At 48.8% G+C, this 27,725-nt stretch overlaps 1 protein-coding gene across 4 annotated transcripts in view; it reads right to left on the reverse strand.

Annotated features, from left to right (window-relative positions):
• Positions 1-27,725, reverse strand: part of TCF20 (transcription factor 20) — a 531,880-nt gene that overhangs the window by 105,881 nt on the left and 398,274 nt on the right. The gene's annotated exons all lie outside the window — the stretch shown is intronic.

A 27,725-nucleotide genomic window follows, 5' to 3' on the forward strand; every position in this document is an offset into this window, starting at 1 on the left:
CTGGAAGAACTAGGTCTGCAGCAACTGATAAATGCCCCCACGCATGGTTCGGGTCACATTCTTGACCACATCTTCAAACAAAACATGGATATCAACACACTGGATAACATGCCTTTACCATGGACGGATCACCACGCTATCAAATTTAAAATTGCCACCAACACCATCTCCCAAAAACCAAAACACTCAATAACACACTGGACAAGATCTCAGAAGAAACTACACACTCTGAACTCTTCAAAACCACACTATCAAAAAAAAAAACACAGGAATGCTAAATCAAAACCAATCAACAGAACAAACACTCAACTCCTTAAACAAAGCATTACTACAAACAGCAGACACAGTCGCTCCGAGACGCAGAGCATGCATCCGCAGAAACAATTTGGGCTGGTTTAATGACACTCTTGCTTTACTGAAGCAAGAACGCAGAAGAGCTGAAGGAGACTGAAAAAGAAACCCAACAAAGGAAAACCACACTAACTACAAAGCACTCACTAAGAAATACCACAAAGCAATCTTCAAAGCAAAACAAATAACATTTCTCAAACACGATCTCAAAAGCCGTAAACCGACCTTGTGAACTTTTCAAACTAGTCGCTCAGACTATGAACCCTACCTGCCTAGAGCCTCCAGCAAACAAAACGCAAGAATTCTGTAATGAGCTATCGGATTTTTTTATCGAAAACAATCGAAGACTATTTTCGCTGGTCCCGATCACCATCGACACCACCAAAAACATCATTAGAAGCCTCCGAGACAGCACATCACCAAATGACATAATTTCTACAAAACACCTGAAAGAATGTACCGATATCTTGGCACCCACCATAACACATCTCTTAACTCAATCATTCAAAGAAGGTATTGTTCCGATCTCCCTCAAGCAAGGCATAATCAAACCCCTCCTAAATAAAACCCAATCTCGACCCCAAAGACCCAAATTACCGCAGACCGATAAGTCAACACCATCTCATAGATCATGGAGAAAGCAGTAGTACAACAGCTACAACTCCATTTGAATTTCCACAAACTATTGGACCCACTACAATCAGGCTTCCGCCCAGGCCATGGCACAGAAACAGCCCTTCTCAAAATATGGGATGACAGAGAATCATGTCTCCTGGTGCTGCTGGATCTCAGTGCAGCTTTCGACACAGACCACAAAACTCTACTCATTCCCCTTAAAGAAGTAGCTGGAGTCGCAGACTCTGACCTACCCTGGTTCGTATCCTTCCTAGAAAACCGTTCCCAGACAGTGAAACTAGAAACCTTCACCTCTGAAACTTGCACAATTTCTTGTGGAGTCCCTCAAGGATCTACCTCCGCCCACTCCTCAAAATTATCAGCAAACAGGACCTGTGCTACCACTCATACGCTGACGACACTCAACTCTACTTTCACATCACCGAAAAAAAAGACCAATATCACGGACTGGAAAATTGCCTCACATTGATCGATGATTAGTTGACAGAGAGCTCCCTTAAAGGGGTTGTAAAGGTAAAAATATTTTCCCTAAATAGCTTCCTTTACCTTAATGCAGTCCTCCTTCACTTACCTCATCCTTCGATTTTGCTTTTAAATGTCCTTATTTCTTCTTCTGAGAAATCCTCACTTCCTGTTCTTCTGTCTAACTACACACAGTAATGTGAGGCTTTGTCCCTGGTGTGGAGAAAGCCTCTTGAGGGGGCGAGCAGGAGTGTCAGGACACCCACCAACACACAGCTCCTTTCTCTATCTGCAAAGTGGAGAGTGTCCTGACTGGCCTGCTTGCCCCCTCCCCCCTCAAGAGGCTTTCTCCACACCAGGGAGAAAGCCTCACATTACTGCGTGTAGTTACAGACACAAGAACAGGAACTGAGGAAATAAAGACATTTAAAACCAAAATCAAAGGATGAGGTAAGTGAAGGAAGACTGCACTAAGGTAAAGGAAGCTATTTAGGGAATTTCTTATTTTTACCTTTACAACTCCTTTAACCACTTAACCCCCGGACCATATTGCTGGTCAAAGACCAGAGCACTTTTTGCAATTCGGCACTGCGTCGCTTTAACTGACAATTGCGCGGTCGAGCAACTTGGCTCCCAAACAAAATTGGCGTCCTTTTTTCCCCACAAATAGAGCTTTCTTTTGGTGGTATTTGATCACCTTTGCGTTTTTTAGTTTTTGCGCTATAAACAAAAATAGAGCGACAATTTTGAAAAAATTTATATTCTTTACTGTTTGCTATAATAAATATCCCCCAAAAATATATAAAAAAAAAAAAAAATTGCAATAAGCGTTTATTGATTGGTTTGCACAAAAGTTATAGCGTTTACAAAATAGGGGGTATTTTTATGGCATTTTTATTAATATTTTTTTTACTAGTAATGGTGGCGATCAGCACGCGCATGGGAGTCGGGGGCGAGCGGGGGCGCCCCTATTGGCTGCTGGGCGAGGTGACGTATAGCTACGTGCTCTCGCCCAGCAGAGCCGACCTGCCACCGTAGAACTGCGGCGGCTGGTTGGCAAGCAGTTAAACTCAATGGATCCAAAACAGAACAACTTCTCCACGCAAACCAAAAGACAAAAGCTAAGACTTCATGGATACCACCCACCATCCTTTGGACAGACCATTACCCCGAGCACCAAAGTCAAAAGTCTCGGAGTCATCTTTGACTCGGAGATCTCGATGGATGCACAAATAGGATCAGTAGTCTGCGGATCGCACCATCTCCTCCGCCTGCTGCATAGACTCATTACCTCCATCCCAGAAGAGGAAATAGCAGTAGTAGTTGGAACAATTATCAACTCCCGACTCGACTACACAAACTCCCTCTACAATGGACTACCTAAATACCAAATTTTGCGCTTACAAATCATCCAGAAAACGGCAGCCAAACTGGCAACGGGGAAACAACCCTGGGAATCCATCACCCCTTCACTGAGGACCCTTCATTGGCTAACCGTAAAGGATTAAATCACATTCAAGACCCTCTGTCTCACTCACAAGTGCACACAAGGAAACGCTCAATACTTACGCGGAAAAATAAAACACTACACCCCCAATCACATTCTCCGTTTAACCAACCAAAACCTCCTCCACATCCCCAAGTCCCACTACAAATCGAAGGGAGAACGTAGATTTGCAGTCCAAGGACCACGGCTATGGAACACTCTACCCATGGACATCCGCGTGGAAGAAAACCATCAGGCCTTCAGGAAAAAACATAAGACCCACCTCTTCTGAAGGATTAGGACGTCATTGGATGCAAAGCGCCTTGAGGCGATTCAGTTCGCATTTGTAGCGCTATACAAGTTATTCACTCACTCAAGCCAATGCAATCCTGATAGTTGGGCTGTTCAGAGGCAATTGTTGAAAAGTCCATGGATGTCGGCTGCACCAAGAACAGGCCAGAATCTATGTCGGAGGAGCATGGCAAATTTCCACTGCTGGATGGAGGGTATCACCAAATGGACAGTTTTCCTGTGGAACTTTATGGTGTGCACAAAGGTGTTAAGTTCCTTGGGATTTAAAGAGGATGGATGGTATACCCTTGCTTGGGTACAGTAAACAGGTTTGAGTAATGCCCATGTAACTTTCCTGAAGGGGCACAGGCACCATTCCCTGCATTACAAGCCCCTGAACTGTTTGGATCAGAGCACATCTCTATGTGGTGAGAGAAGGAGATTTTGTTTTTGGAGAAAATTACCTCCTGTACTAGTGTAGTGAATGTTCTGAAGCCAAAACCTGCAAAGATTAACACACATTCCCACACCCTGAAGTTTGCAGGTGATCACAGACCCTCATGCGGTGGGTGGTTTGTCAGATGTCTGTTGGTATGGCTTGGGACTTGGGCAGGAGGACCTAAAGATTAACTCCTGCCATCAAAGGAGTGCTAAGCTGCATAAAAGCAAAGTGCATGTTTCCACAGCAAAAACATTGACTGGCAGGTCTTCGGAAGGTTATTACCGCTGGTGCCATTCTTGATGATCTCTTACAGGAAAGCCTCAAAGAGAGGTTTCCCCAGATAGGGGAGTTTAACTACAGATTTAAAATCTTTGTCCACAGACCAGCATTTGAGCGAACAAATGCTCCTAAGGACTATGGCAGCTCTTTGCCAAACAATCCACATTCGTGCAGGAATTAGTTAATTTTAATCCCCTGCACAATATAATCTGATCAATTAAATGTATGCAGGAAATATTAAGAAACAAACCTTTGATACAGGTCTCTAAGGCTGACCATAGATGCTTTGAATCATGTACAGTGGCGAAAATTATTTAACCCACAGCAGATTTTTTAGTTTGCCCACTAACAAAGAAATGAAGGGTTTAGAGGTCGACCGATATGGGTTTTTCTCTGGCCGATGCCGATATTTAGAAATCAGGGCAGCCAATGGCCGATATATGATGCCAATTTTTGTGGCCGATATTTTAGGCCGATTTTTGGATTGGGATGCGTGAAGAGGGATGGATGGTGCTGGGCGTGGGTGGGAGAAGCGTTGTGGAGGGGGATAGATGGTGCAGGCCGTGCGTGGGGGATGCGTTGTGGAGGGGGATGGATGAATGGTGCTGGGCGTGGGTGGGGGATGATTTGTGAAGGGGGATAGATGGTGGGGGGTGCGTTGTGGAGGGGGATAGATGGATGGTGCTGGCTGTGGGTGAGGGATGCGTTGTGGAGGGGGAATTGATGGATGTTGCTGGCCGTGGGTGGGGGATGCCTTGTGGAGGGGGATAGATGGATGGTACTGGCTGTGGATGGGTTGTGGAGGGGGATGGATGGAGCTGGCCGTGGGTGGGGGATGCATTGTGGAGGGGATGGATGGATGGAGCTGGTCGTGGGTGATGTGTTATGGAGGGGGATGGATGGATGGAGCTGGCCGTGGGTGGGGGATGCGTTGTGGAGGGGGATGGATGAAGCTGGCTGTGGGTGGGGGATGCGTTGTGGAGGGGGATGGATGGATGGAGCTGGTCGTGGATGATATGTTGTGGAGGGGGATGGATGGAGCTGGCCGTGGGTGGGGGATGCGTTGTGGAGGGGGATGAATGGAGCTGGCTGAGGGTGGGGGATGCATTGTGGAGGGGGATGGATGGAGCTGGCCGTGGGTGGGGAATGCGTTGTGGAGGGGGATGGATGGAGCTGGCTGTTGGTGGGGGATGCGTTGTGGAGAGGATGGATGGAGCTGGCCGTGGGTGATGCGTTGTGGAGGGGGATGAATGGAGCTGGCCGTGGGTGGGGGTGTGTTGTAGAGGGGGACGGATGGATGAAGCTGGCCGTGGGTGGGGGTGTGTTGTGGAGGATGATTGAGTTGCATTGTGAAAATGGATGAGGATGAGAGTTGCATTGTGAAGAGGCTCATATCCACCCAGAGTCATCCTCATCCATTTTCACAATGCAACTTAATGCCAGCTTGTCAGTCTCAGCCAGGTGTCCCATTCAAAGGAGATTAAATAAAGTCTGCAGGGGGCACAACAGCACACATTGCATTTTTGACTTACCCTCCATGCAGGGAAGAAAGAGGAGGTAGTGCTGGCCACGATCACCTTCTGGTGGGTTACTAGTCAGACAGGCGGCAGAGGCTCGGGCTTGCGACATGTTTGATGCTTTCTTCTTCTGCTACAGCCCACCAAGGTAGGGGGCGGGGCTGGGCGGTGCTAGTGAAACTTGTTTCTCTTCTCCGCTATAGGGGCTGGCGAGCAGGCTACCTGGGGAGCGGGTGAAAGATAAATGTCTCGTGCTGCTGTAGGTGGAGCGGGGATTAGGGTGGCAGCCAAAAATCGGCCTAATTTTCACAATAATCGGTCGATACCGATTTCTTAAAAACGGACAAATATCGACCGACCTCTAGAAGGGTTTATAATATTTTTTTTTATCATAGGAGTATTTTAAATGATAGAGAACAACCAAAAAAACTGAAAAAAATAAATAAAACATTTTACTAAATGTTTAACATTTGTAGCATAAGTATTTGATCCCCAAGCAAAACATGACTTGGTGGAAAAACCCTTGTTGGCGAGCACCAAGTATCTCGTAGTTGGTTACCAGGTTTGCACACATCTCAGGAGGGATTTTGGTCTATTCTTCTTTACATATCTTCTTTAAGGCCGGGTTTACACTAGTCCGACAAACGCTCTGACATTGGAGCTCATGTCGCATGACATGTGAAAATCAACGTTTCCCTATGGGAGCTGTCTTAACTGGTCCGACACATGTCGGAGCGACTTTGCAAATGCTCCCTGTACTTACTTTGGTCAGACTTTGATCCTACCTCACTCCATTGAATATCATTGAAGTCGGATCAAAGTCGGACCGCAGTCTTGCGCACTCCGACTTTGGCATGCGACTTGTACTCTGCTGATCTTAAGGGGGAACTCCACGCCAAATTTTAACAAAAAAAAAACAGCATGGGCTCCCCCTCCAAGAGCATACCAGGCCCATGGGTCTGGTGCGGACTTAAAGGGGAACCCCCTAGGCCGAAAAAATGGCGCGGGGGTCCCCCTAAAATCCATACCAGACCCGTATCCGAGCAGCAGCCCGGCAGGTCAGGAAAGGGGGTGGGGATGAGCGAGCACCCCCCTCCTTAACCGTGCTAGGCTGCATGCCCTCAACATGGAGAGGTAGGTGCTCTGGGGCAGGGGGGCGCCCTGCGCCCCCCCACCCCAAAGCACCCTGCCCCCATCTTAATGAGGACAAGGCCTCTTCCCGACAACCCTGGCCGTTGGTTGTCGGGGTATGCGGGCGAGGGGCTTATCGGAATCTGGGAGCCCCCTTTAACAAGGGGGCCCCCAGTTCCCGGCCCCCCACCTTAGGTGAATGAGTATGGGGTACATCGTACCCCTACCCATTCACCTGGAGGAAAAGTGTAAAAAAAAAATAAACACACACCACAGGTTTTTAAAATATTTTATTAGTCAGCTCCGGGGGTCTTCTTCCAACTTCTCCGCTCTCCGGGGGTCTTCTTCTGACTTCGGGGGTCTTCCGTCTTCTCCGCTCTCTTCTGCTCTCCGCGCTCCCCGGTTCTTCTCCCGCTCTCCGGTGCCTTCTGCCAGGCTGCGCCGCCGCTATCTTCTTTGTAGCTCTCTTACTAGCGCTCAACGCTCCCTCCCGCTGTAATGCTGGGTGCACATCGATTTATATAGGCCTCTTATGACGTCACAGTCCCAGAATGCTCAGGGTGGTGACGTCACCACCCGGAGCATGCTGGGACTGTGACGTCATAAGAGGCCTATATAAATCACCGCGCACCCGGCATTACAGCGGGAGGGAGTGTCGAGTCAACACCGGAAGAAAAGAAGAGGGAAGAAGAAGGCGACGGAAGAAGACCGGGCTGGCCGCCGCTAGTAAGAGAGCTACAAAAAAAGATAGCGGCGGCGCAGCCTGGCAGAAGGCACCGGAGAGCGGGAGAAGAACCAGGGAGCACAGAGAGCAGAAGAAGAGAGCGGAGAAGACGGACGAAGACCCCCAAAGTCAGAAGAAGACCCCCGGAAAGCGGAGAAGTCGGAAGAAGACCCCTGGAGTTGACTAATAAAATATTTTAAAAACCTGTGTAGTGTGTATTTTTTTTTACACTTTTCCTCCAGGTGAATGGGTAGGGGTACGATGTACCCCATACTCATTCACCTAGGGTGGGGGGCCAGTATCTAGGGGCCTCCTTGTTAATGGGGGCTCCCAGATTCCGATAAGCCCCCCGCCCGCATACCCCGACAACCAAGGGCCAGGGTTGTCGGGAAGAGGCCCTGTCCTCATCAACATGGGGGAAGGGTGCTTTGGGGTGGGGCGCCCCCTGTCCCAGAGCACCTACCTCCCCATGTTGAGGGCATGCTGGCACGGCTAAGGAGGGGGGGCTGCTCGCTCGTCCCCACCCCCTTTCCTGACCGGCCGGGCTGCTGCTTGGATATGGGTCTGGTATGGATTTTAGGGGGACCCCACACCGTTTTTTCGGCGTAGGGGGTTCCCCTTTAAATCCGCACCTGACCCATGGGCCTGGTATGCTCTTGGAGGGGAACCCAATGCCGTTTTTTTTGTTAAAATTTGGCGTGGAGTTTCCCTCAAGATTCATATCAAACACAGTGCCCGATATTGGCAGGGATCAAAATCAGATCCCCGCTCATTGAAAGTCGGACTTCAAATTCATGAAAGTCGGATGGATGTAGGACCAATGTAGGACCAATGTCGCAGAGCAAAGTAGGATGAAAGTTGTGTAGTATAGTGTGAACCCAGCCTAAATCCTTAAAGGGGTTGTAAAGGTCCAATTTTTTTCCTAAATAGCTTCCTTTACCTTAGTGCAGTCCTCCTTCACTTACCTCATCCTTCAATTTTGCTTTTAAATGTCCTTATTTCTTCTGAGAAATCCTCACTTCCTGTTCTTCTGTCTGTAACTCCACACAGTAATGCAAGGCTTTCTCCCTGGTATGGAGTGTCGTGCTCGCCCCCTCCCTAGGACTACAGGAGAGTCAGGACGCTCTCTACGTTGCAGATAGAGAAATGAGCTGTGTGTTAGTGGGTGTCCTGACTCTCCTGTAGTCCAAGGGAAGGGGCGAGCACAACACTCACACCAGGGAGAAAGCCTTGCATTTCTGTGTAGAGTTCCAGACAGAAGAACATGTGAGGATTTCTCAGAAGAAATAAGGACATTTAAAAGCAAAATCAAAGAATGAGGTAAGTGAAGGAGGACTGAACTAAGGTAAAGGAAGCTATTTAGGAAAAAAAATGGACCTTTACAACCCCTTTAAGGTGTCTTGGTTGTTGCTTGACGACTCAAAGTTTCAGCTCTCTCAATACATTTTCTATAGGATCAAGGAGACTAGGGGTGTAACGGATCGTCATTGATCCGTGATCCGCACGGATCAATGACTTTGGATCGGCACACACGTGATCCGTGGCGTGCCGCGGGACTGCAGAGCAAAGCGGTAAAAAAAACACATTGAAATTGTCTCCGCTGTTTGCACACAGCCCCGCCTGCTCCTAACCACGCTGTGATAGACAGAATGCGTGTCCAATGCGCTGATGTGTTTTGTCTATTACAGCGTGGGCTTAGGAGGAGGTGGGGCTGTGTACGAGCAGGAGTGGAGACGGCGGTGAGTTCAGTTGGTTTCTAGCAGAGACAATGTGCTGCTGCCTGCCATCCGTTCCCCCCACACTTCTCCCTGCTGGCTCTGATAACCCCCCCCCTTCAGCTGCCGTCCGTCCGTTCCCCCCCCTCCAGCTGCCGTCCGTCCGTTCCCCCCCTTCTCCAGCTGTTGTCCGTCCGTTCCCCCCAGCTGCCGTCCGTCCGTTCCCCCCCCCCCCCCCAGCTGCCTTCCGTCCGTTCGTTCCTCCTCCCCCAGCTGACGAGTCTCCTGTCCCTGCTGCAAATAGCACACAGTGAGATGGGTGAGCTGTGCTCTTCTTATCTCAACTGTGAGGACTGTTTTTGGAGCTGACAGGGTTAACAAAGAGAACCTGTCACCTTCAATTGCTATGACACAGAGAATTGTTTTCTCTTGTGTGATAGCAATAAAGTTAAATGTAAAAAAAAAAGAAGAAACAATAATTCAATTAATAAAAAAATAAGTAATTAAAAAGTAAAGAAGAAGAAAAATAATATTAAAAATAAGAAAATTATACAAAAATTAAAAAAGTAAAAACGACAAGCTACAAAAAAAAAATGATAATGTAATAAAAAAAAAAAGAAGAAACAAAAAAATATTTGAACTAACCATGCCGCCCCTGCCATCCAACTGCTATTCTCCGGGGGGGTGGTTAGGTTGGTGGGGAGGGGGTGCATTGCAAAACCTGGCCTTGGGGTGGCAGGGAAAGGAAATCCAGCCCTGCTGGCTGCCCTCTCACTTCTTCCACCCTGGCGAGGCGGCAATTTGGGGCACAGTGAGGCGGCAATTTGGGGCACAGTGAGGCGGCAATTTGGGGCACAGTGAGGCGGCAATTTGAGGCACAGGGAGGCGGCAATTTGAGGCACAGGGAGGCGGCAATTTGAGGCACAGGGAGGCGGCAATTTGGGGCACAGTGAGGCGGCAATTTGAGGCACAGTGAGGCTGCAATTTTTTTTTTGCTGATCCGAAAAATGATCCGATCCGTGACTCCTGATCCGAGGAACGATCCGAACCGTGAGTTTTTTGATCCGTTGCACCCCTAAAGGAGACTGACTAGGCCACTACATGACCTTAATGTGCTTCTTCTTGTGCCACTCCTTTGTTGCCTTTGTGGTATGTTTTGGGTCATTGTCATGCTGAAGACTCAACCACGACCCATCTTCTGGCTGAGGGAAGAAGGTTCTCATCCAAGATTTTACAATATATGGCTACATCCATTGGCCCCTCAATGCAGCACAGTTGGATAGTGTTCTTGGGGTCATAGTCAGCATTTTTCTCCCTCCAAACACGGCAAATCAAGTTAATGCCCAAGAGCTCAATTTTGGTCTCATCTGACCACAGTACTTTCTCCCAATCCTTCTCTGAATCATTTAGATAATGGCAAACTTCAGACTGGCCTATACATGTGCCTTCTTGAGAAGGAGGACCTTGGGAGTGCTGCAGGAATTCAATTTACGGCAGCATATTGTGTTACCAGTGGTTTGTTTGGCGACTGTGGTGCCCCAACTGCCTTGAGATCATTTTTAACTAAATTGTTTTTATTGGTTTTCTGCAGTTACAATCAGCAAGGAAAAAGGCACAATAATTGGTACAATACCTGCATAGAATGACATAAAATTCAAACAGCCCTTATCAATAAACCTTTTCCCCTCCCTGATATTAAGTACCCCGTTCCCTCAACGGAGGGGCAATATGCTTCAGGGTGTCCCATTTGGACCAAACATGGCCTCCTGTCGTAGATACACGACAAACAGTGGAAATAACAGTTAGATACCGAACAGACCTTTCACCACCATCACACACACTCGCATCCAAGCATCCATACAGACCTCCCTACCCGCACCCCCCCCCCACGCCCAGACTGCACACTGCCCTACCACCCCCCAACCACCCAGCGATCACCTGGACCACCCAGAGCCCCCCTACCCATAGCCCATTATGGCTGAGAGAGTGGGGTATCCTTCCAGAAGGAGTCTGCTATATCCAGCCAGGGTTGCAAGATCTTGTTAAACTTTGTGACAGGCCCTGCCCTTGTATATGCACTTAAACATGGGTAAGACCTTATTCACCATACGATACAACATTTGGATATCCAAGGCAGAAGTACTCTTCCAATGTAGCAAAATCAGTTTCCTGGCATAGAACAAAACGATTCGTATCAGAATTTGAGCATGAGTTGTAGGTATAGAGTCATTGAGCACACCCAACAATCCAGCCTCCGGAGTGAGAGGAACAGGGAAGTGTAGAGTGTCCTTAAAAAAAGAAAACAAGTCCCTCCAGTATGATAAAACAGCAGGGCATGACCAAAACATGTGTAGTCGGCCTCAGTGGAGTCACACCTGGGACAGGAAGCACTAGAAATCAGACCCATACGGGCCAACCTGGCAGGAGTATAGTGAAGCTGGTGGATACATTTAAATTGAACGTACTGATCATTGGACCCAATAAGATCAAGGAAGCACACCTCCGAGGCCTCCTCCCACCCCTCCTCGGACAGCCCCGGAATGTCCACCTCCCACTTCTGTTGAGCCACCCCAAGTCCGGATGGCCCAGGAGCTCAGGGACATTACAATGTTGCCATAGGGGGGCCTTAGGAGACACCCTGCCCAAATCTGTAAGTACCCCGTTACCCTTGTGCCAAACCAACCAGCTAACCTCTATCGGGGAGTTACGGAGCATCGTCCGGCCTTTGACATGAGTAGGTCATCAACCAACGAGTCCCTGGAGCCCACCTGAGCAGTCAGTAGAGCGGTGGAACAGGACAGGGAGGCCTCCAGGAACCATAGACATACGTAAGCTGAGACGCTATAAAGTACTGTCTCAAGTTAGGGAACGCCAGACCCCCATCCAGCTTAGCCGCCTGGAGAGAGGCCCTAGCAATACGAGGGCTCGACCCCTGCCAGAGAAAAGTGAACAGGATCAAATTAATTTTTTTTTAAAGTTTCTTCAACAAAAAAATTGGGTTGGTATACAGCAAGCGGACCCACCGAATAAATTGGGCGCTGAAGCCCATGCGATGCATGGCCTCCCACAGGAATGACCAACTGACTGTGTCAAAGGCCTTCAACACATCTAGAGACAACACCAGGCCACCACTTTTGATGGCCTCCGCCCTGTGCAAGTAGAGTCGCCGGATGTTATCGTACGTACTCCTCCCGGGCATGAACCCCGCTTGGTCCCTGTGAATGAGGTGGAGAATAACCTTCTGCAGTCTTAGGGCTAGAATTTTGGGTCTTGCCCATGATGACAAGGTTTGAATGGAAGAAAGATTCAGTGGACAAGTGTCTTTTATACACCTAGCATATTGTTGTTAGGAGCACCTTCTTAAAACTGACAGGACTAATCTGTGTACCACATGAGCACATACTATAGCTAGTCTGTGGGAGCCAGAATTATTATTGGTTTATAGGGAATCAAATACTTTTACTCACTGAACTGTAGCTCAATTTATAACATTTGTACCGTGTGTTTTTTCTAGATTTTTGGTTGATATTCTGTCTCTATCATTTAAAATACACCTATAACAATTATAGACCCATTATTTCTTTGTATGTGGGCAAACTTACAAAACCTGCAGGGTATCAAGTAATTATTTTCCCAACTGTATGGGCTGGCTGAATGTACCAACAGGGACGCCATTGGGGGGACAGCCCATACAAAAGTAGGGGGCCCGACACTCGCACCTTTACCTAGCTGCCTTTGTCTACTTCTCTCCCTCCAGCCCCTGAAATTAAAAACATCTTCCAGCTCCAACCTGGGCGGTAGCAGAAGCACCAGTCCAGCACTCACACATCGCAGCAAAACTGTGAGAGGAGGAGGAGCCGAGTGAGACCAGCAGGCACAGGAGCAGGAATAGCATGGGGAACCATTAGCATAAGGTACGAGTGCTTTATTCATGCAACACTTTTTATACAGCACATATACACTCTGCAGAAGATGGAAAAATTGTGCAGGCCTATGCTGGATTGGGCTGTTTCTTTGCTATATGAGGATAGCTCTTTGCCAAATATATGGGCATATCTCTTTGCTGACTATACGGGGATATCGCTTTGCTAAATATATGGAGATATCTCGTTGCTGGATTGGGAAGTTTTTACTTAACCACTTCACGCCGGACGTCCATGGACGTCCTTGACTTTGAGCAGGGAAATCTGAATGATGCCTGCAGCTACAGGCATCATTCAGATATCGTCTTTTAGAGCCGGCGATTCTGTGCACCGTAAGAATGATCATAGCGGCTGTTCCACTGCTTGATTGTTCTTACAGGTGGCAAGAGGGGACATCCCCCCCTCCATAAATGTCCATTACAAACATACAGACTACACGTCCATAATGGACATTTATGGACAGATGCAAAAAAAGGGATTTTTAATACAGCTTACCTGTAAAATCCTTTTCTTGGAGTACATCACGGGACACAGAGCGGCATATTCATTACTATGTGGGTTATATGGAGTACCTTCAGGTGATGGACACTGGCAATCTCAAACAGGAAGTGCCCCTCCCTATATAACCCCCTCCCATAGGAGGAGTACCTCAGTTTTGTAGCAAGCAGTATGCCTCCCAAAATGTTTCCCATAAGAGGGGTGGGAGCTCTGTGTCCCGTGATGTACTCCAAGAAAAGGATTTTACAGGTAAGCTGTATTAAAAATCCCTTTTTCTTTCTCGTACATCACGGGACACAGAGCGGCATATTCATTACTATGTGGGATGTCCCAAAGCAATGCTTTACTGAGGGGAGGGAGAAATCTTCCCAAGACACAAGGATTTAATTCAGAGATACTCTCAAATAATAATAAATCCAACTTAGTCGAGAAAAATTAACTTAAATTTAAATTTTAACTCAAGGGTGCCCCCGATTCTGAGGGTCTTAAATCGCAGCCCGCAGCACTGCCTGCCCAAAGGCTGTATCTGTATTCCTTCTTACGTCCACCTGGTAAAATTTTGTAAACGTGTGGACTGAAGACCAGGTTGCCGCCTTGCATACTTGAGCCATAGAGATCTGATGGTGTGCTGCCCAGGAGGCGCCCATGGCCCTGGTAGAATGAGCCTTTACTGACAAAGGAGGAGGCAACCTCTTCAAGCCGTAGGCCTGAGTAATTAACTGTTTAATTCACCTTGAGATGGTGGATTTTGAAGCTGCCTGCCCTTTCTTGGGCCCATCCGGTAGAATGAACAACACATCTGTTTTCCGAATCTTCTCTGTAGCTTTAAGATAGGCCTTCATGGTCCTGACAATATCCAAGGTATGCAGCAACCCTTCCTTTCTGGAAGTGGGCTTCAGAAAAAAGGATGGTAATACCAAGTCCTGATTCAGGTGAAAACTGGATATAACCTTTGGTAAAAAGGAAGGATGAGGACGGAGAACCACCCTGTCCTTATGCAGAATAAGATATGGCTCCTTACAAGATAAGGCTGCCAATTCTGACACTCTTCTGGCGGAAACTATGGCGACCAGAAATACCAACTTCCTTGTTAGTAACACCAAAGGAACTTCAGCCAACGGCTCAAAAGGTTGTTTCTGTAGAGTTGACAGAACAAGATTCAAGTCCCACGGACAAAGTGGCGACTTCACCAGAGGATTAATACGTAAGACCCCCTGAATGAAGGTCTTAACCAGCGAGTGGGTGGCCAGCGGCCTCTGAAACCACACTGACAAAGCTGAAATCTGTCCTTTGATTGTGCTTAATGCCAGGCCTTTATCCACTCCTAGCTGGAGAAAACTTAACACTCGATCAATGGTATACTTGCGGGAAAGCCATTTCTTGGACTCACACCAGCCTACCTAGGCCTTCCAGACCCTGTAATAAATCACCCTGGAAACCGGCTTTCTAGCCCTGATCAGGGTAGAGATTACCTGCTTAGACAGCTCTCTACCCCTGAGAATCAGGGATTCAGCCGCCAGGCCGTCAAATTTAGATGCCGTAATGCAGGGTGGAGGATCGGGCCTTGCAAGAGTAGGTCGGGCCGTAGAGGAAGCGTCCAAGGATCTCCCACTGACATCTTTAGGATTAGTGAGTACCATGCCCTTCTGGGCCATGCTGGAGCTACCAGGATGACTGGTTTGTGCTCCACCCTGATCCTGCGTAACAGGCGGGGTAGCAACTGTAGCGGGGGAAAGGCATAAAGAAGTTTGAATTGATGCCAAGGGCAAACCAACGCATCGGCTCCGCAGGCCATAGGGTCCCGTGTCCGGGACATGAACCTGTCTAGCTTCTTGTTGAATCTCGATGCCATGATATCCACGTCCGGCATTCCCCACCTCTGGCAGATTATCTGAAAAATTTGCGGATGCAGAGACCATTCCCCTGGCGACAGAGTCTGACGACTCAAGAAGTCTGCCTGCAGGTTGTCCACCCCGGGAATGAATATTGCCGATATGCAGGGCACATGAGCTTCTGCCCACTGGAAAATCAAGCTCACCTCTCTCTGAGCTGCCTGACTCTTGGTTCCCCCTTGGTGGTTTATATATGCCACAGCTGTGGCATTGTCCGATTGTATCCTCACCGGGAACCCCTGCAATTTGGCTGTCCAAGCCTCGAGGGCTAGCCGAGCAGCTCTGAGCTCCAAGATATTGATGGGTAACTGCCTCTCCGCCTGTGCCCAAGTACCTTGGCGAGTGCAACCATCCAAGATCGCTCCCCAGCCCCTCAGGCTGGCATCTGTGGTCACTATCTTCCAGGCCACGGGGCTGAAAGATTTTCCCTTCAGTAGATTCTGAGGATTTAACCACCAGCACAGACTTTGCCGGACTCTTGATGAGAGTGGCAAAGGAAATTCCAAGGCCTGTGGCCTCTTGCTCCATGCTGACAGAATGGCTGCCTGTAGGATGCGAGTGTGGCTTTGAGCGTAAGGTACCGCCTCGAACGTGGCCACTAGCTTGCCTAGTAGTCGCATACATAGGCGAATAGTTGGTTCTTTTTTGCTTAGAACCAGATGGATCAAGTCTTTGATGGCCTCGACCTTTACTAGAGGCAGGAACACTCTTTGCTGTTCTGTGTCTAACGTCATGCCGAGGTATTCCAACCATCTTGTGGGTTGGAATGCTGATTTTTCTCGGTTTAGGATCCAACCGAACCTCTCGAGGTACTGAACCGTGAGGGCCACTGCTCGTTCCAGGCAAGGAGACGAGTGATCTATGACTAGGAGGTCGTCCAGGTAGGCTAGGATCGTGACCCCTTGGACCCTTAGGTTGGCTAGGATCGGAGCTAGGACCTTTGTGAATACTCGGGGGGCCGTAGCCAGCCCGAAAGGGAGTGCCACAAATTGGAAATGACGCTGGGCCACTGTAAAGCGGAGAAATCTTTGATGTGGCTGAAAAATTGGCACATGAAGGTAAGCATCCTTTATGTCTATGGACGCCAGAAAGTCGTCCTTCTGGAGTGCGGTGGCTGCTGACCGAACAGATTCCATCCGGAAAGAACGAACCCTTAGGTAAACGTTTAAACCCTTTAGGTCCAAAATTGGCCTGACATCGCCATTGGGCTTTGGAACGGTAAACAGATTGGAGTAGAACCCTAGCCCTTGCTCTTGGGCTGGTACTTCTACTATCACGCCCTGGCAAAGCAGATGATCCAACGCCGCCAGCAAAGAGGCCTCTTTTGTTGGATCGCTCGGTACCCTTGACTCCTGATAATGAGGTGGAGAAAACTTTAGAAACTCTAATCTGTAGCCTGTGGCCACGGAAGACCGGACCCATCTGTCGGGGATATCAGCTTCCCAAACCTCCGCAAAAAGACGAAGCCTTCCCCCCACCTTTGTGGGTGGGGGCGCCCCTTCATAAGGCAGACTTAGGGGCTGGCTTTGCTGGCTTACGATACCACTGCTTCTTGCCCCCAGAGGCCTGTCCCTGCGACTTATTGTTAAAGTTTGATCTCGCAGGAGGCCGTCGAAACTGCCTGGAATTGGAGGGCCCCGGAACAGGGGAGAGCTGCCTTTTAAACGCAGGTCCCCGAAACGTCTTTTTGACCGGTAAAAGGGTACTTTTGCCACTCGATATAGTCTGAATATATTTATCTAGATCCTCTCCGAAGAGTCGACCTCCATGGAAGGGAAAACCTGCCAGAAGCTTTTTGCATGGGGGCTCAGCCGCCCAGTTCTTCAACCATAAGAGCCTTCTCATGTGTACTAAAAATAGTGACAAACGAGACGCCTGCTGAATGGAGTCCTTTATAGCATCCACCGCAAAGCACAGGGCTCTAGGAATATCCGATAACTCTTCTGCCTGTTGGGCAGGAATGTCTTTAAGCATCTGTTTTGTCTGGTCTGTTAACGCTCGACAAACCCCAATAGCAGCCACTGCTGGCTGTATTACTGCACCTGCCGTAGCAAAGGATGCCTTTAAAAGTGTCTCAAAACGCTTATCCACCGGTTCTTTAAACATCTGTATGTTTTCCCCCGGGCAAGTTAAAGATTTGTTTACACAAGAGATGGCGGCATCCACAGCTGGGAGAGCCCACCTCTTGGAAAATTTTTCTTCCATAGGGTAGATGGTGGAAAATCTTTTAGGTGGTAAAAAGATCCTATCTGGTCGTATCCAATCCTGAAAAATCAGTTCCTCTAAAAGAGGATGGACCGGAAAAACAGCGCTGCTCAAAGGCGCTTTCAATGAACCTAAGGATGATACCGCCGAAGCCTGAGGCTCCGGTAAGGGCAACTTAAATGCCAGGCGGACCATGTCTGTCAATGACTGAATCCACAAGCTCTCTGCATGGGAGGCCGAGACTGGCTCCTCATAAGTAGACTCCTCATCCCCTGAACCCTCATGGTCCTGGGAATGATTTTCCTGAGCTTCTAATTCTCCGAGGGAGAGAACCTCAGCATCTGGGGGTACACCCCCCGGTGATGGAGACCTAGTCCGCTTCTTGCCCGACATGGAATTGACAATCATAGTTGCCAATCTCTTCTCTAGTCCCCCCAAGGAAAGGGCTAGCATTTCCTCTGTGACAAACACAGGGTTGGGTGGATCTGAACTAGCCTCAACACCAGATCCCCCTAATGGCTCAACCAAGGCACCCACTACTGGAATAATTTGTGGGGAGAGTACAGGCATATCCCGACTCGAACTTTCAGAATCTGAGGGGGAACCCCTTTTTCCTCTGGTACCTCTTGCCATTTCCCCTGATCCTGATGCTTTGGAAGCCATGGTACAATACCGAGGCACCCCTACTTACAACAACTGACTGATGTAGGTAGGAGAAAAAACTATGCGGTTTTAAGGGGACAGTAGTAACAACTAATGCCCAAAAAACCCAATGGGGAGACCAATATGTGTTCCCTATATTTTTTTTTATTTTTTTTTTTCAATTATGCATATATATTTATTTTTTTTATTTTTTTATTTTTTAGGATTTTTTGGATCCTGAGTCCCTTTTTTCCCTTTTTCTACGGAATCACATTGTCTCCCCACAAGAGAAATTGCAAGAATCCACCTGCTGTAAGGAAATGTTTAGGCTAGATTGAAAAGCTAGTTCTGTTTGTCAGAACTGCAATACTCCCTTGCGCCACCGGGTGCCACTGTGCATCAGGCTTGCACTGCTGCCGCTCTGTGTCCTCCTCTCCTGAGCTCAGAAATGAACTGAGCCAATACAGCACAGAGGAAGGGCCGCCCCTTCCTCTTATGAGATCCCGCCCCCCCCTCTAAAAACGGCGCGAATTTCGTCTTTTTTTTTTAATAAATCGCTGTGCACGCGCCCGCGCGCGTGCCCGTGTCACGGGGGGGGCCATGGTGGAAGCAGCATGCTGCAGGGACGCAGGAGAGAAGACAAGACACAGAGGAAACATCCGCACAGCACCCGGCCAGGTAAGAACCTTCAGGTAGGCGCAGACACCTCCCTAGTTCAGGATAAAGAGTAGGCACACACTAATACCCCACCTAGCGCCCAGCCAGATAGAACCTGCAACACATAGACCAGGGAGATCACACATATGGGGAGTAAAAACACAGACCATCCTGTCTTACACAGACATAGTGGCCCCAGACTGCCAATGCAAGAGCATACTCAGGCAAACTCCCCCAAAAGATCTCCCCTGGAGAGCCTGCTGCCGAACCAAGTTCCGCAGACCCCCCCTTTCTTACCTGCTCCATGCCGCAGGACCTTGCACAGCAAGTGGTCCAATCTTCCCCCATCTCCGTGGGTGGCGTCTAGACCTTCAGGCCCTGGGGTCCTTTGAAGGAACCCACTGTCCTGGACCCATATAGCATCCTGGCAAACAGGGACTTTAGGCACCCCAAAGGGTTCTAACTCCTGGGCCCAGGATCCAGCTCTCTGAAAGAGAAGCATTATGGGCAAAACCCCCTAGCTAGGGGCCCGGGTATTGTCCACTTTGGCTCTGAGGCACCTTGGACAGATCCGGTTAGCCTGCCTTGATCCCAAAGATGTAGAGACAAGCTATTCCATGACCAACACCTAAGACACTGGCGAAAAAACTGAGGTACTCCTCCTATGGGAGGGGGTTATATAGGGAGGGGCACTTCCTGTTTGAGATTGCCAGTGTCCATCACCTGAAGGTACTCCATATAACCCACATAGTAATGAATATGCCGCTCTGTGTCCCGTGATGTACGAGAAAGAAATTACAGATTTTACAAACCGTTTGTAAATTTACTGAAAGTTGGCAACAACGGCCTCCAGTGCTTCTACCAACTCACTGATGCGATCGGTGAGTCTGAGAACAGATCCGCTGGCCTTGTGTGCCTATCATAGAGATTTCCGGCGGACCAGATGGTTGCCCGAGTTTCTATGATCATTCGGAGGCCAGGCACGATGTTATGATGTCACGCCCGGCCTCTGCATTCAAAACAAACAGCGCCGCATTGGCTGGGAAGCCAGGATAGTTTTTTTTGTTTTGTTTGATTTCAGGCTTCCCAGCCTAGAGGTGAGATATGGGACCTCATATCTCACTGTAAAGAGGACCTGTCATGCTAATTCGTATTACAAGGGATGTTTACATTCATTGTAATAGGAAACATGATACATTTTTTTAAAAGTGTCAAAGTAAAAAGTTTAAAGTAAAATAAACACACACAAAAAAATAATGTTTAACCGCTTAAGGACCGCCGCACGATATACGTCGGCAGAGCGGCACGGCTGGGCATAAGCACGTACAGGTAAGTTGCCATTAAGAGCCCAGCCCTGGGTCACAATCGCGACCCGGTCCTGAGCTCCGTGACCACGCCCGCGGGAAACGATCGCCGCGGGTGTCCCGCGATCGGGTCAGAGAGCTGAAGAACGGGGAGAGGTAAGTGTAAACAAACCGTTCCCCGTTCTTCATAGTGGCAGTCAGTGATCGTCTGTTCCCTGTCATAGGGAACGACGATCAGTGATGTGTCACGCCCGGCCACGCCCCCTACAGTAAGAATCACACACTAGGGCACACTTAGCCCCTACAGTGCCACCTAGTGGTTAACCCTTTCACTGCCAGTGTCATTTTCACAGTAATCAGTGCATTTTTAAAGCACTGATCACTGTAAAAATGACAATGGTCCCAAAAATGTGTCAAAAGTGTCTGATGTGTCCGCAGTCACGATAAAAATCGCTGATCCCCGCCATTACTAGTAAAAAAAAAAAAATGCCATAAAACTATCCCCTATTTTGTAGACACTATAACTTGTGCGCGAACCGATCAATAAACACTTATTGTGACTTTTTTTTACCAACAATATGTCGAAGAATACATATTGGCCTAAACCGAGGAAAAAAAAATACAGAATTTTTTGTACTCACCGTAAAATCCTTTTCTCTGTCGTCCATGGACGGACACAGCTCCTTAAATCTTGACATTTGGGTTATGTTCCTGTTCATAGGAGAGGACTAGGCAGAACATGTTAGTTATCTTAAAACATGTAACTTTAGTTGAACAGCCCCGCGCCAGGGGGCAGTCCCTCCAAATATCATAACCCCTCACCCTGCAGCATGCAGCTCAGTTCGTCAAAAAGCAGTACAAACTTAAAAAGGAGGGGTGGGTGCTGTGTCTGTCCATGGACGACAGAGAAAATGATTGTACAGGGGGGTACAAAAAATTATATGTTCTCTTATCGTCCATGGATGGACACAGCTCCTTAAATCTAGCAGTGTCAGAAAAACGAGGGGTGGGAACAGCAATCAAAAACTAACTTCACCCCAAACAAGCAGAGCTCCTCAACGGAGGAGTTGCAAACTCGAACAGCTGCCTGCAAAACCTTGCGGCACTCACATCAACCTCGTAAAATTTGGAAAAAGTGTGAACGGACGACCAAGTCGCCGATTTACACTCCTGTGAAACAGACGCTTGATGTCGGAAAGCCCAGGAAGCACCAATGGCCCTGATCGAATGTGCCGTGACAGGAATAAGAGGCGCCCGCCCCTTAAGGGTGTAGGCCTGGATGACGGTCTGCCTGATCCACCGAGAAATAGTGGCCGGCGAGACCACCAGGCCCTTCTGTGGACCAGACACTGCCACAAACAGCAAGTTCGACCTCCGGAACGAAGCCGTGGCAGACAGGTACACCCGCAGAGCACGTACCACATTCAAGGTACGTAGCGCAGCCTCTTTGGGATGCGACGGTTGAGGACACAAGGACGGAAGTACAACGTCCTCGCTCAGGTAAAAAGATTCGGAAGAAAGGAAGGCTGCGGGCTTAGCACCGCTTTATCCTTGTGGAGGACCAAGTAAGGAGACTTGCAAGACAAGGCCGCGAACTCAAACACGTCTGACAGATGTAATGGCTACTAGAAAAGCCACTTTCTGAGAGAGCGTCAAGAGAGAAATATCTCTGATGTTCTCAAAAGGGGGCTTCTGAAGAGCTGAGAGCACCAGATTTAAATCCACAGAAGAAGTGGTGGTCTAATCGGGGGAAGTACACGTCGAACCCCCTGCACAAAAGTACCTATCAGCCAAGGGTTGTTGAAAGAAAACAGCCAAGGCTGAAATCTGTCCCTTAATGGTGCGTAAGGCAAGTTTCTGTTCCACTCCACACTGTAAAAACAGCAGGTCCCTGGAAACCGAATACGTCCGTGGACGCCACTCCTCGCACATGGAGATGTAGGCCTTCCAAATGCGATGGTAGATCTTCCGCAAAGAAGACTTCCGTGCCCTCAGCATGGTTGAAATGACTGAATCCGACAGACCTCGGTCCCTTAGTACCTGGCTTTCAATAGCCATGCCGTTAAAGCCAGCGACTGTAAAGCAGGATGAAGTATGCGACCTTGAGACAGAAGGTGCGCCCTCATTGGCAGCCGCCAGGGTGCATCCGCCACCAGGCGCAGAAGGTCGGCGTACCAAGGACGCCGGAGCCAATCCTGAGCGATGATTAGAATCACCGGGATCCCCTCGGCCTCTACCCTGCGGAGCAGAGGAGGAAGCAACTTCAGTGGGAGAAAGGCATAAATCAGCCGATACTGACCCCACGGGGCCACCAACACATCTGACCAGGTATCTCTGGACCTGGCCACGAACCTCAACACCTTGCGATTGAGTCGAGAAGCCAAGAGATCCACATCCGGTGTGCCCCACCTCTGGCAAAGGAGTTGAAACACCTCCAGATGTAACGACCACTCCCCCCAATCCAGCATCTGGCGACGTAGGTAGTCCGCTTGCCAGTTTTCTACTCCCGGAATGTAAACAGCCGACAGAGCCAGTACGCTCCTTTCTGCCCACCGCAGGATGTGAGCGACCACCGATGCCGCAGCCAAGCTCCTTGTTCCCCTCTGATGGTTGACATAAGCCACTGTTGTGTCATTGTCCAACTGGATCCTGATCGGACGACCCTGTAGCCTCTGCGACCATGAGGAGAGGCATAGCCTGATCGCTCGAAGATTCTAGTACATTGATCGTCAGGCGGGAGTCGTCCGGAGCCCAGCGACCCTGGCCCGACTGGACCCCCCAGACCCCCTCCCCCCCTAACCTGTGAGGCTAGCGTCCGTTGTGATCACAGCCCAATTGAAAGGAACGAACGACCTCCGAGACAGAAGAGCCGGGGATTACAGCCACCAACTAAGGGAAGCCCTGACCAGGTGACTAACCTGAATCTGACGATCCAAACAACAAACAAACAAAGACAACAAAGATTTGTTCCATTTGGACAGGATCTCCTTCTGCAATACTCAAGTGTGGAATTGGGCATACAGAACTGCCTCAAAAGGAGGCCACCATGAGGCCCAGAACTCGCATGCAAAAACGGAGAGACAACCATTTACGGGATGCTAACAATTTCACCGCCGAATGGAGTGTCTGCAACTTCTCCAAAGGAAGGAAGACCTTCGCCTCCGAGGAGTCAAAAATCAACCCTAGGTACTCCAGACGCTGAGTCGGCACCGACATCTGGATGTTCAGTACCCAACCAATTTCCCGGAGGGTCTGACTGGCTATAGACATGTCCTCCTCCAATTCTGAGCCAGAAGCAGCTATCGGAAGATCGTCTAGCTAGCCCACGATAGCAATGCCTCGCTGTCTCCGCAAAGCCAGAATCGGGGCGAGCATCTTGGTGAACACTCTTGGTGCTGACACTAGGCCAAAGGGAAGAGCCACAAATTGATAGTGGTCTTCGCCGATCGCAAAACGCAGAAACCTCTAATGGCTGGTGCAGATGGGGACATGCAAGTATGCGTCCTTGATGTCCAGGGATGCCAGAAAACCCCCCGGATGGAGCGCAGCAACCACCGAACAAATGGATTTCATCCGGAACTTTCGCACCCTCACAAAGGCATCGAGGGCCTTGAGGTCCAAGATTGGACGTACACCGTCGTCCTTTGGGACTACAAACCGATTCGAATAGAATCCCCGAAACCTTTCCTCCAGGGGCACAGGTAAAATTACTCCGCAACCTGAGAAAGTCATGTGCTGCTCCAATCAAAGCAGACCGACGAGCCGGAAGGAGAGGAAAATTTGAGGGAAAGATTCTGTTTGGCGGACACATAAGAAACTATCTTGTACCCCAAAGTGACCACCTCGCAGACCCACTGGTCGGTGAGAAGGGAGGTCCACCAAGCTGCAAACTCGCAAAGCCGTCCCCCACCCTTGAATCGGGCAAGGGCAAAACTTTATGCAGTAGCCGGCTTGTTCGGCTTACACACCCAGGGATGCCAGCTGGAGCCTTGTCTGGGAAGATCTGGCGGGTGACCCCGACTGACGAAAATACTGCTTCTGCGTGGAACAGGAGGGGTCCGGCTTACGGCACTGCTCCTTCCCCTTAGAGGACTGCAGGAGAAGTGTGCTCTTACCTCCAGTGACATCCTTAATAAAGTCGTACAGCGAGGTACCAAAAAGCCTCCCACCTTTGAAGGGCAAATCTGCAAGAGCTTTTTTGGATGCTTGGTCAGCGGACCAGCATTTCAGCCAAATCAGGTGCACAGTACCACCGCAGATACAGGGGCTCTGGAGATCAAGGGTGGCATCACAGACATACACAAGTCCTTGTACCAATTGGTCAGCCAGCCTTATGCATTCTGGAGGAAGCTGATGCTCCTCTACTGTCTGTTGCAAAATCTTTGCCCATTCAGTGAGTGTCGTGAGACACCAAAGTCACAGCCAATATAGGTGAACATGGAGCGAGTCACCGCTTCGGATCTCCTATCAGTAGGGTCCTTAAAGGCAGGGGTCCACTCTACCGGGAGAGTGGTTACCTTATTTAGCCGAGAGACCGGGGGGTCCACGACCGGAGGAGAGGCCCATTTTATCAAAAGGCTCTCCTCAAAAGGATAACGAACCGCCATGCGATGAGGGACCACAAAGGACTTCTGCGACCGTTCCCATTCCTTATCTATGAACTTATCAAAGAAAGTAGCATAAGGAAAAACTTTCACAGAGCGGTTAGATGTGTGTAACCCAAAGGAGACAGACCCCTTTGTGGAAGTCCCAGCTGCATCTTCCAGCTTGAGAGAGTCCCTCACAGCATCCATAAGTGCACTCACAAGTGCACTGTCTTGCACTGACCCGGATGAGTCCTCACAGGGAGGTCCTGGTCAGCATCCTCTGACATACCAGAACCGGGGCCCTGAGCCGCAGCCAGGCCCAAATCGGAGTCAGAGCATTCCCCAGAAGATAGCGGGGGAGGGGGCGCTTTTTACCCCCCTTACGCCCGCACACCGCTTCTACCCTGGCAACAAATGATTCCAGGAGCGCCGACAGCAGCTCCATGAGTACCGCAGGGGCACAGTTTGCTGCCTCTGACAATTCAGGGGAAGAAAGACCAGATACTGACTCCATTATCACCCACTGACAGCCCTCAGGGACCAAGTGAAAAACACTTAAGTCCACCCTCCTGGCTGCACCGACCGGGGGGGGGGGGTTACCCAGGGGTGAGGTAAAAACTGAGGAGAATGAGCCCCCCTCCATTTTTTTCCCGCAGGTAACACCACCATCGCCTCCAGCATCATTACCGCCATCCACTCCACGCACCCGCGTTTTTTTTTTCTTCCGCATAACCGTCAACATGAAATATTCAGCAAAAAACATCCGTGATCTAAAAAACACTGCGCCAACACTACCAGACGTCATCCTAAAAATACTACAGAAACAACAGCTTCTAAGAACGGATCAACGGACGACCATCAAAAACAAGATGACAGCATCGCAGACACAACATCTATTGTGCACCTTGATCAACACAAGTAGCCAGATTCAGAGAGGTTTACGCCGGCGTATCAGTAGATACGTCGTCGTAACTCTGAATCTGCGCTGTCGTACATTTAAGTGTATTCTCAAATTGAGATACACTTAAATGTAGCTAGGATACGACGGCGGGCGCCGTCGTATCTTAGCCGATTTACGCTGGCCGCTATGGGCGTGTACGCCAATTTACGCCTAGAATGCCTAAATCAGCGAGGTACGCCTATTCACGAACGTACGCTTGCCCGTCGCAGTAAAGATACACGGTTTACGTAAGGCGTTTTCAGGCGTAAAGTTAGTCCAACAAAAAGCTGGCCTAGCCAATGTTAAGTATGGACGTCGGTCCCGCGTCGAATTTTGAAATGTTTACGTTGTTTGCTTAAGTCGTCCGTGAATGGGGCTGGGCGTAATTTACGATCACGTCAAAACCAATAAGTCGTTGCGGCATAATTTGGAGCATGCGCACTGGGATATGTCCACGGACGGTGCATGCGCCATTTGTAAAAACCGTCAATCACGTTGGGTCACGATTCATTTGCATTAAACACGCCCACCTCTTCACAATTAGAATTAGGCGCGCTTAGGCTGGCACATTTACGCTACGCCGCCGTAACTTAGGACGCAAGTGCTTTGTGAATACAGCACTTGCCTCTCTAACTTACGGCGGCATAGCGTATATGCGATACGCTACGCCTGCCTAACGTTAGGCTCTCCTACCTGAATCTAGCTATAGATCCGCAGTCAAGCACAGACAAGAAACCCACGACTTTATCATCCAACACAACATAGATTGCCTGTTCATTACAGAAAGGTGGCCGACATTAAACTGTAATGCCATTTTAGGAGAACTTGTGCCAGAGAATTATGGTATTCTAATGGAGAACAGAATTGGACAAAGAGGAGGAGGCCTAGCAGTGATTTACAAATCCCACATCTCTCTCACCAAACCAGACGCACAGAGTTCGCTACCAATCATGGAAACACTCACCCTACAACTCCAAACAACGCCCCAGGATATGATCCATATACTATTGTGCTATAGACCACCAGGCCCAAAGACGCATCTCCTCTCATTGCTGACAGAATTCATCGTTAGTTACACTCTAAAAGCCAAACACCTCCTGCTTCTTGGGGATTTCAACCTCTGGGCCAACTCCTCACAGGATCCTATAGACAACGCCTGCATCAACCAATTGGAAGGACTAGGTCTGCAGCAACTGATATGCGCACCCACGCATGCCTCAGGCCACATCCTGGACCTGATTTTCAAACAGGATGTGGACATCAAGATCTCAGAAAACAGACCCCTACCCTGGTCAGATCATCATGCAATTAATTTCAAAATAACCACCAACGCCGTCCTAAAAAAAAATTGTAATCCAGCCAAGACATGCTGGACAAGATCTATGAAGAAACTTCGCTCGGAACACTTTAAAAATACCCCATTAAATAATATGACAGAAATAAAACAAACTCAATCACCAGCAGAAATTCTTAACGCCATTAACAAAGCTTTGCTGCAAACCGCAGATATAATTGCCCCAAAAGGCAGAGCCCTTATCCGTAAAAACAACTCCAGCTGGTTCAATGACACTCTCACGTCATTGAAACAAGAACGCAGGAGAGCGGAAAGAAACTCCACTAAAGAAAACCACAAAAAATATAAATTAATCACTAAGAGATACCACAAGGAAATTTTCAAAGCAAAAAAATAGCATTTTTCAAATGCTCTAGCAAAAGCCCGAAATCGCCCCCGAAAACTCTTCAACATAGTCTCTCAAACCATGAACCCAGCCTGCCTAGAAGCTCCAAAAAATTCATCACAAGAGTTCTGCAACGAATTATCGGATTTGTCATCAATAAAATTGAAAAAAATTGTGAAACAATTCAGCAAAATCAAATCACCAACTTCACCCCCACTAATCAAAAAGAAAATACAAATGTTCTTTGATCCAAAAAATGTATATTAGCGCCAATCTCCATCGGTACCACTAAAAAAAATCATCGGAAGTGTCCGAGATAGTAGATCCCCCAATGACATCATTCCCATAAATGTGGTAAAAGAATG

The sequence above is a fragment of the Rana temporaria genome, chromosome 7, assembly GCF_905171775.1.
Source record: "Rana temporaria chromosome 7, aRanTem1.1, whole genome shotgun sequence".
NCBI lineage: Eukaryota > Metazoa > Chordata > Amphibia > Anura > Ranidae > Rana > Rana temporaria.